We start from the raw sequence: 8,840 nt of genomic DNA, 5'->3' as shown, positions 1-8,840 counted from the left end.
ATAGAACCAGTATTGTAAAGTATTTTAAATACTGTATTGGACCTATTTGTATTTGAAATTCAAATACTTTTATGTAAATACTTAAAAAATTCAAAACAATTATTGTGTCAGATTTGTTTTGATAATAACTTGTTATATTATACTAATTTGTTTTATTTATTTTTCAGTATAAATTTAAGAAGGTACAATTTAAGAGGTACAAATAGTTCTAATACTACCTAGTTCAATGTAACATTAAGTACCTACACTATTTTAAATTAGTAATTACAAAATTAATTTTGCAAACTGACTTTTATTGAGTAAAAAATAAAAAAAAGTATTTAAATACATGACAAGTATCTGTGTATTTTTTTTTAAATACTTTTTCTTAAAAGTATTTTAAATGTATATCAAATACTTTCTAAATAGATGTATTTGTATCTGTACTTAAGTACAAATTTTAAAGTATCTTTTACAAGACTGTATAATAGAACATATTATTTATTTACCACCTAACTTAATGAATTGTTGTTTAAATAATATCCTATTATATTAATGTTATGTTACAGAAGAAGAAATAGATGAATCTTCTTTGTTAGACTTCCCTGAAGATATGGTAAAGTAACTTGTTCCTAAAGTTGGACAAAGATCAAAACTGATGAGTGAACTAAAAAAATTAAATATTTTAAATAATAATGAAAAGCTACCATATATATTTAAAAACATAAAAATATCTTAATTGTGTTTAGACTTTAGACTGTTAAATGTTTGATACAAATATTTATTTCTTCAAGTTAAATTCTGTTGAGGTACTATATGCTTCTGGTGAATACGAGGATACTGCTATCGGTACTAATCATATGAGCGAAATAGATATATAAAATTCTGGTTTTCTTTTGTTAATAAATTTGGTTCAAATGTAGGATCACAAAACAATAACCCAGAAATACCTGAAGTTGCAAAAACAGAGATTTTAGGATCAAGTACAATATTATTATACCTATTACATATTTACATATTATAATGTTTTGATTAATATTTATTTTGAATAATTTTGTTAGAAACACCATATGAAACCTATAATAAAGTTGAGATATGTATAAAAGCTAAATTATTAAAATTCCTAGACGGTCCGATGATTTTAGACTATTATAATTCAGTCGGATTCTTAAATGAGTCTATGAAACACAAGTTATGCTCAGTTATAATTAAAGAAGAACTTGTACAAAATGACAATTGTAAAAAATTAGTAGGTCAAGATTTATAATACTTGCAAAAGGTTAGCTAATATAATTTTTAGTCCAGGCATACTTTTTAATAATATATTTTATATAATTATAAATACAATTTTATGGGTATAGTAGAATTGTTTAATTGTGAAACACAGTACACAAATTTCATTCCATATACAAAAGAAGTAAACAGTGTTAGCCTAAATAGGGGAAAACTATGATAAATATTGTAACATAAAACGGGATATCAATAAAATATCATTAAAGCCAAAGCTGGCTGATGTTAAAGACATAGGTATAGGCCTCAATGAAAAAGGTTATTAATTATTATAAATAAATAAAATTAAAATTAAGTATTTGTTTACATTTTAATATATTGAACAAATTCATAGTACCTAGGTATAGGTACTTTAAATAAAATAAAATAAATCAATTTCATTATTTAGATTTTGAAGAATCATCAAATTAGTTATAGCATGGAATATAATTGAAGAGATGATTAATAAAAATGATATTATAAAAACAAAAACTAATTTCACAAATAACTCTTGAAAATGAATTGATCAATATAAATACAGATACACATAAATGTGCCAAAAATTTAATAATTATTTTGTAGCCGTGGGTGAAAAAATAGCAAATCAAATTCAAAATGATAGGTAACAAAATGACAAATGGAGTCGATAATTCAAAAAATTACAAAAATAATATTGAAAATATAACTGAGAATAAATAAAAATATATACCTAATGTACACATAAAGAGGAATTGCTAATAATTAATATACCAAGACCAGGTACATTATCAGGATTTGATTCCATCTATTCAATTTTATTATTACACATTTCAGATTATGTTGTAAAACCACTTACTCATTTAATTGGTTTAAGTTTTTAAGAGGTGTATTCCCACAAATATATTAAGCTATAAGCCCTATAGGTATATAAAATATGTGATGCGAGAAAATTGTATAACTATTGACCAATTACTTATTAATGTTTGTCATAGCTAAAGTTATTGAAAAATGTAGTGAAATTCAATTAAACCAGTTCACCTTAGATAAAAATACTATAAGTGATTATTGTGATTATAATACAATTTGGATTTAGAGACAATATTGGTCGTCAAGAAGCAATTTCATATTTTTTGAATAAATGGTACCCACGCATATCTTTTTACCTATACCTATTGTTGGATTCATTTAGAACTTATGGAAAAACACAAATTTCACCAACAATTATATAGAATAATATATTTAATATATTTAATTATTTCAAAAATATTCTACACATAATTGAAAAGCATCAATTTCTTTAAATTGTTTTTCTATTTGTTTAATAAATTCCTTTTCTTCTTCTTCTTTTTTTTTTTCTTGACTATGTATTCTTTTTGTTTTTATTTCCACTAGATTACTTTTATTTTCTTTAGGCATGGTTATCTAAAAATAAAAAATGTTAACATTTAAAGTAATGATATAAATGTGTTAATTTACATTTTTTGTAATATTATACAAATAACACATCATGACATATGTATTATATAAGCTATACAAGCATCATATATTTCATGGAGATATCAAATTGATAAAGGTGTTATATGGACACTCATTGACTGCATGTATATTGTATATGATGTTGAAAATATAATTTATACAATAACATGCATTTTATGCAAAATCCGGTCTATAGTTATCACTAGAGCGCGGATTTTTATGCACTTAAAAGTATCGATATATGCCACATAATATGCAGTAAAAATCATGAAAATATGTAAAAATATGCTGTCAAAATCATAAAAATATGTAAAAAATATGCAATAATTTTTTATTTATTTAAAATGTACAACAAAACTTATAATATTAATAGCTTTAACGCCTAAAAAAAAAAAAATTTAGGAAATTTTCTGAACAACTTAATTTATAATTAAAATTAATACCAATCATATGCATTTCAAGTTTCGGCATATTCACTATTTACAGACAACGACAAACGATGTAACCCGCGAGTGCTCAGTGGTATGTCGATAACCGACCGACACAGAAAAAGCGATTAAGTTTACGTCGTAATCGATTATTTATTTATCTTATAATGTTATTAATAAATAATATAATATAATATATAAATTGTTATTTAGTGACTTTAAAATTTAGTTTTAATTTTTCTACTTGACAAAATATTATTTTATACATTTTTTTAAATTTTCGCTTCAATATACAATAAATTTTGAATTTTCCCAAAATATGCAAAAAATATGCAATAACCTTTAAATATGCAGAAATATGCAAAAAAAAATTTCACCATTAGATTCAAATTATGATGATTCGTGGAGATAACTGACAAAAATTCAAAAATATTAAAAGGAAAAAAATATGCAATTGCATAGGAATCCGCGCTCTAGTTATCACTTGTATCCACTAACCTATTCTTTATTAATATATCATATAATAGGTTAACATGCACTATAATGCACTATAAAAACAAGGCTGGGAAAGTTAATGATGTTTTTTTAAACTCAGTTAAGTTAAGTTAATATGCACCAATACCAAAAAGTTAAAAATTAATTTAACTAAAGGTTAACTCGGTTAAGTTAAAAGTTGATACACATTTTTTTTTTAAACTTTTTATTAAGTTGAAAAAAAGTTAATTTGTTTATACAACACTTGACTACTTAATTTTTACCAACCCAAAACTAAATTATAGACTATAGTGTTTATACTTTATACAGTATTTTAATATTAGTTAGATTCAAATGATATACATTTTTTACAGTTCAAAACAAATCAAAATATTTTGAAAATTTTATCGTGTATAGAAAGTTCAAATTTAAACAACCAGTGAAAATTTTATATATCTTAGGTTATTTGTTTTAAAGTTACACCAAAAACCAAAATCAATTTTCTCGAAAACAGATTTTGCGTAAAAATTTCCGTTTTTCCTTAATTTTTCTTTTGTTTTCCATGGCGCTTTTGAAAATTACTGGGAGTTTTGACCTTCCCAATGCACCAACAATATTCACTTTCCAATCGAACAAGATACTGAAGTTGAAAATCGAAGCATTATTTCGACTACTTATCGTGTACACAGGCACAACAATTAAAAATTAAAAATTAAAAAAAAAAACCACACATCATTGTAAAATCAATACATTCATCGTTCCACTCAGAATCTAAAAGGTAAGTACGATATGTAATCAAACATTAAATTTAAATATTAAGTTTATTTTTATGTAAAATTATTATTATTTATTTGTATGTTTGTATTAATTAGGTACTGAATTTATTAGAATTTTTAGGAATAAACTTGTTTATTAATTATTATACTGTATTATAATATATGCATTTATATTCGGTGTCAATTGTCCTATAATTGGGTGTCATATATCGCGGGTTTCAAATGTTCTAGATTTCTATGAACAATATTACCGTACTTTATGATTATTGTGATATACCTACTCAATTAGTGTCACGTTACATACGTTATCAATCCTTATTTCTTTTCAAAATTTCGTTTTGAAACTTTGTTTTGTTTTGTACTTCGATTAGAATTTTAATTACCAGCAGAAAAAATTATATGCTTAGAAACTTGGTAGAAAACAGAAAACAATTATTCAATGAAACCATAGAATTGTACGTATATGATTCAAAACATTTATGCAGAAAAAACAACCCAAGGATGCTACAATCAGAAATAGTATATAAAATAATGAAATGCTTAAAGCCAGAAATGGTAAAATATAAAGGAATTTTAGGCAAAAATAATTTGTTATAATATAATCAGGGGTTATAGTGAGGGGGGACGCAGGAGGACTCGGTACCCCTAACTCTGACGGTGGTTAAAAAGCGTCCCCTTTAACAAATTAGGATTTTATACATTAGACATTATACATAAAACTATATTTGGAACGCTTAAAACTATATGGAGACATTAGTCCCCTCTGGAAATTTTTCCCAATTTAACCCCTGAATATAATATAAGTTTATAAATACCTAATCATAAAAATAATTTTCTTTCAATTTATTTATTTAATTAATGTAGTAGGTACTACCCCCGGACCCTCTCTGTTATAGCTAAACGTGGGATACTGTTTTTGAAGACAGAGTCCATTACATTTAGAATTAGAAAAGTAACACTTGTAAAGTAATGAAGGTGACTTTGGTGGTCCGAAGTGGTCCCCCCACATAACTAGGATATATCCGGCACTGCATACCTATTACATATTATTATAATATTTATATATTTTTTTTTGTACAAGTTTCCATCTAATTTAGGGTACCAGTATAAGATGTAATCTACCAATAATAACTTGATAATTGTGTATTTGGGTGACACTATATGATCTTATCTAATACCTAATACAATAGTATAGTGTGAACTTGAATATACAATTATAAATTACCATATTAGATGTGTGTTTGTATGTAGGTATACATGATGATTTTTTAAGCATGCTCACTCTAATTTTTATGTTTAAATTATGCATATTATAATCAAATTCTGATTTGTGAAATTTTTAAATACACTTGAAGGCTATATTTTCGAATTATTAGATTGTTTGTACCATTTAAGCATGATCATGACGATACAAACTTCAGTTTTTCAAATGAGGACCCTCCTTCTTAATTTTTAAAAACAAAGCACATATTTTGTTGAGAATTTTGATGTTTCTAAATCAAAATTCAAGTGATTCATTTTTGAGTTATATAACTATATAATCTATATATTATGGACAAAGCCTTACTTAGGACTTTTGGGTCCTGGGGCTAATTTTATTGAGTAAATTATAATTCATTTTTTTTCTGATATTGTTTTTATTTATAAATTATATTTAATTCATTTTTAAGATTATAAATAAATCATACCATAAGGCTGTAAGTAGATAGATAGATAGATTTATTGTTATTTTAATTATAATATACAATTCAAATAATATAACAAATGAATGCGAAAAAAAAAATTGAGATCCCCTGAGCTTGTGGGGAGACAAGAGTTCTTAATGCTTCTTCATTGTATATAATATACTTATTTACATGATACTTAAATTCAAATTTAAAATAAGTGATAGGTTATGATGTGACACACAAGAAACGTTTAAAAAACAATAAACAAAATTTATAAATAATATTATAGTACCTATTGAATAAAAATGTTGGTAAAATTAATTTTGTTAATTACTATTCTAGCTGTGACATTCTTACTTTATAAGTAACATATTTTTATACAAGTTAAAATTAGCAAAACTGTTTATATTAATATAACAAATATTACATAATATAAACTGTTGTAATAGGGATTTTGCTAACAGAATTCACTGTTACATTTTAATAATCTAAAAGTGTAATTTGGCGTGTACCATAATAATTATGCTTAAAACTAAAATTGTTATGATTATTTAAATGTTATTAAATTATAGATTTTATGTACAATATCCGTATTTGTACTATATGGCAGTTTAAAGGCTATTCTAAGAAGGGAATTTATCGTTGATAGTAGTTTTTGTAAATGTGTATTATAAGCTCCTCCCCAAGCTGAAATTCCATAGCTGAAAATTGACAGAATTTATATGAATACAATTACAATCGACATTCTCACTGTTTGGAGATTTCACTTTAGGACATTTTAAATCATGTATTTTTAAATCATCGATAATTTAAAAGTTTTTCATCTTTGAAATCATGAAAAAAATACAACATATTTTATCATTATTCATTTCAAAAGAATTTGAACTAAACCATTTATTAAAATCAGACAAAATTTGCATCGTTTTAGAAACTAGTTTGGTCTTATAACAATCCTTAATTAATATTATAGTATCATCAGTAGAACACGGAATTAAACTATCACATTTTATTTCTAGTAGGCCAACAATATTTTCCAACAAAATATATAACCCTCGCTGCATTATTTTATGGGCGCTCCAACGAACGTCGTCAGCGAGGTTTGTAAAATTGAATATAATTTTTATGTTATTACAATGATGTGTACCAAAAAAATATTGTTGTGCTAGCTATATTTAGGTATTTTTTGGATTGATCGGATCCCGACCGCGAATATTGATCGACGAAAGTATTCAACGATATTATATTTAGGCTATCGATGGATATAATAATAATATACAGCTGGCGTACCTACACGTATTTTTTTTTACGCCCGAGAGAGCTAATGTGAGACGAGTGCCAAACCGCGCGGGTCCCCGAGATCCAGCACAGTGCTCGGTAAAAGTGGATATTTTTCGTGATTACGGATTTCGTGTTTTCCGCACGACCGGACAATCGACGACGATTTGGCGGCGTCGTAATTTATTTCGTTAATTTTATTTTTCCGCATAGGTATATACTGACCGTCCGCGGGGCGCGATGCCGTCGTCTACGATTTTTCGTCCGTTAGGCTGCCGATGTTCGACTGTCGCTCATTATTTTTGCGCGTGTTGGCTGACGGCCACGCGGGACGTGTTCCTGTCGAAAAATATATATTTAGAGGTAGCTTTGCAGCCGCCGCCGCCGCCACCTCTGTCACGGGATCGTCGTCGTGATGATGACGACGATAATAATAATAATATATTACATTTTAATAATATTATAATAATGTGTTATCGTCCTGTATCTTACCCAAAGCGTGTGCGTATACTTTATATTATAACAATAGGTATGTAAGTGTGTTAGATTAGGTACCGGCTGTTATTGTTGACGGTACCCACTAAAAACGAAACGTGTACTAACACATTAGGTAAAATAAATAGGTAGGTGGTACTTATTCTGCGTTCACCGTCTCACAATAATGTATTATAATAGAGGTCCATATCTATGTGGATAGTGGTCAAGTGGTGGACGAGAAGGGGTAATTGAGATCGGTGGACTTTTTAGATCGGTGCACAGATTGAGCACTTTTTACCTTTTTATCTGAAAAATACACAAAACAGTTGCGCACATAAATATTTTATATTGTTGGCTTAAATGATTAAAGTTTAAGAAACTCAACTGTAGGAGTCTTCAATCTTGTTGAGCTCACGACCCATTTTAGTTGTTATTTATATTTTTCGACTCAGTACCTATATTGTAATATGTTTCGAGCAAGAAAAAATGCCGATTGATAAATACTATTTTATTACATGCATAAAAATGGACCAAATTTAATTGACGTAGTAAGTACATCGTATCCATACCTAAACTGTTATTATAATTATTATCTTAATTGTATTTCTTTATATACCTAACTGATGAAATCAAATTACAATTTTTTTTAAAAATATTAATTATATATCGTGACCCACCGGTTGAAGACTTTTTACTTAAAATATAGTACGTACCTATCACGATTAAAGATATACATATAAAATGTTTATTTTATGAACATTTCAAGTATCTACGGTTAATATTTTTGAATTACAATAAAGTAAGAAAATCGTTCCGTGAGAATTCGTTAATTTACGGGTGAAACGAATGTTTAACTTTAAAGCTTAAAACACTAATTAAAAATGTATTTAACTTTCCGGTAAACTTTTTTTAATTTGCCAAGTGTAGGAAAATCTATGGGGAATTTTTTATTACATTTTAAAAACTTAAGCAACATAATTTTTTTTATGAATAATTTTCAATTTTCATGATATTGATGAATCTTGTCAAATTCTAACTTC

This window comes from Acyrthosiphon pisum, chromosome X, assembly GCF_005508785.2.
Source record: "Acyrthosiphon pisum isolate AL4f chromosome X, pea_aphid_22Mar2018_4r6ur, whole genome shotgun sequence".
Classification (NCBI taxonomy): domain Eukaryota; kingdom Metazoa; phylum Arthropoda; class Insecta; order Hemiptera; family Aphididae; genus Acyrthosiphon; species Acyrthosiphon pisum.
The sequence above is the reverse complement of the archived record's forward strand: the minus strand, read 5'-3'. Positions refer to the sequence as shown.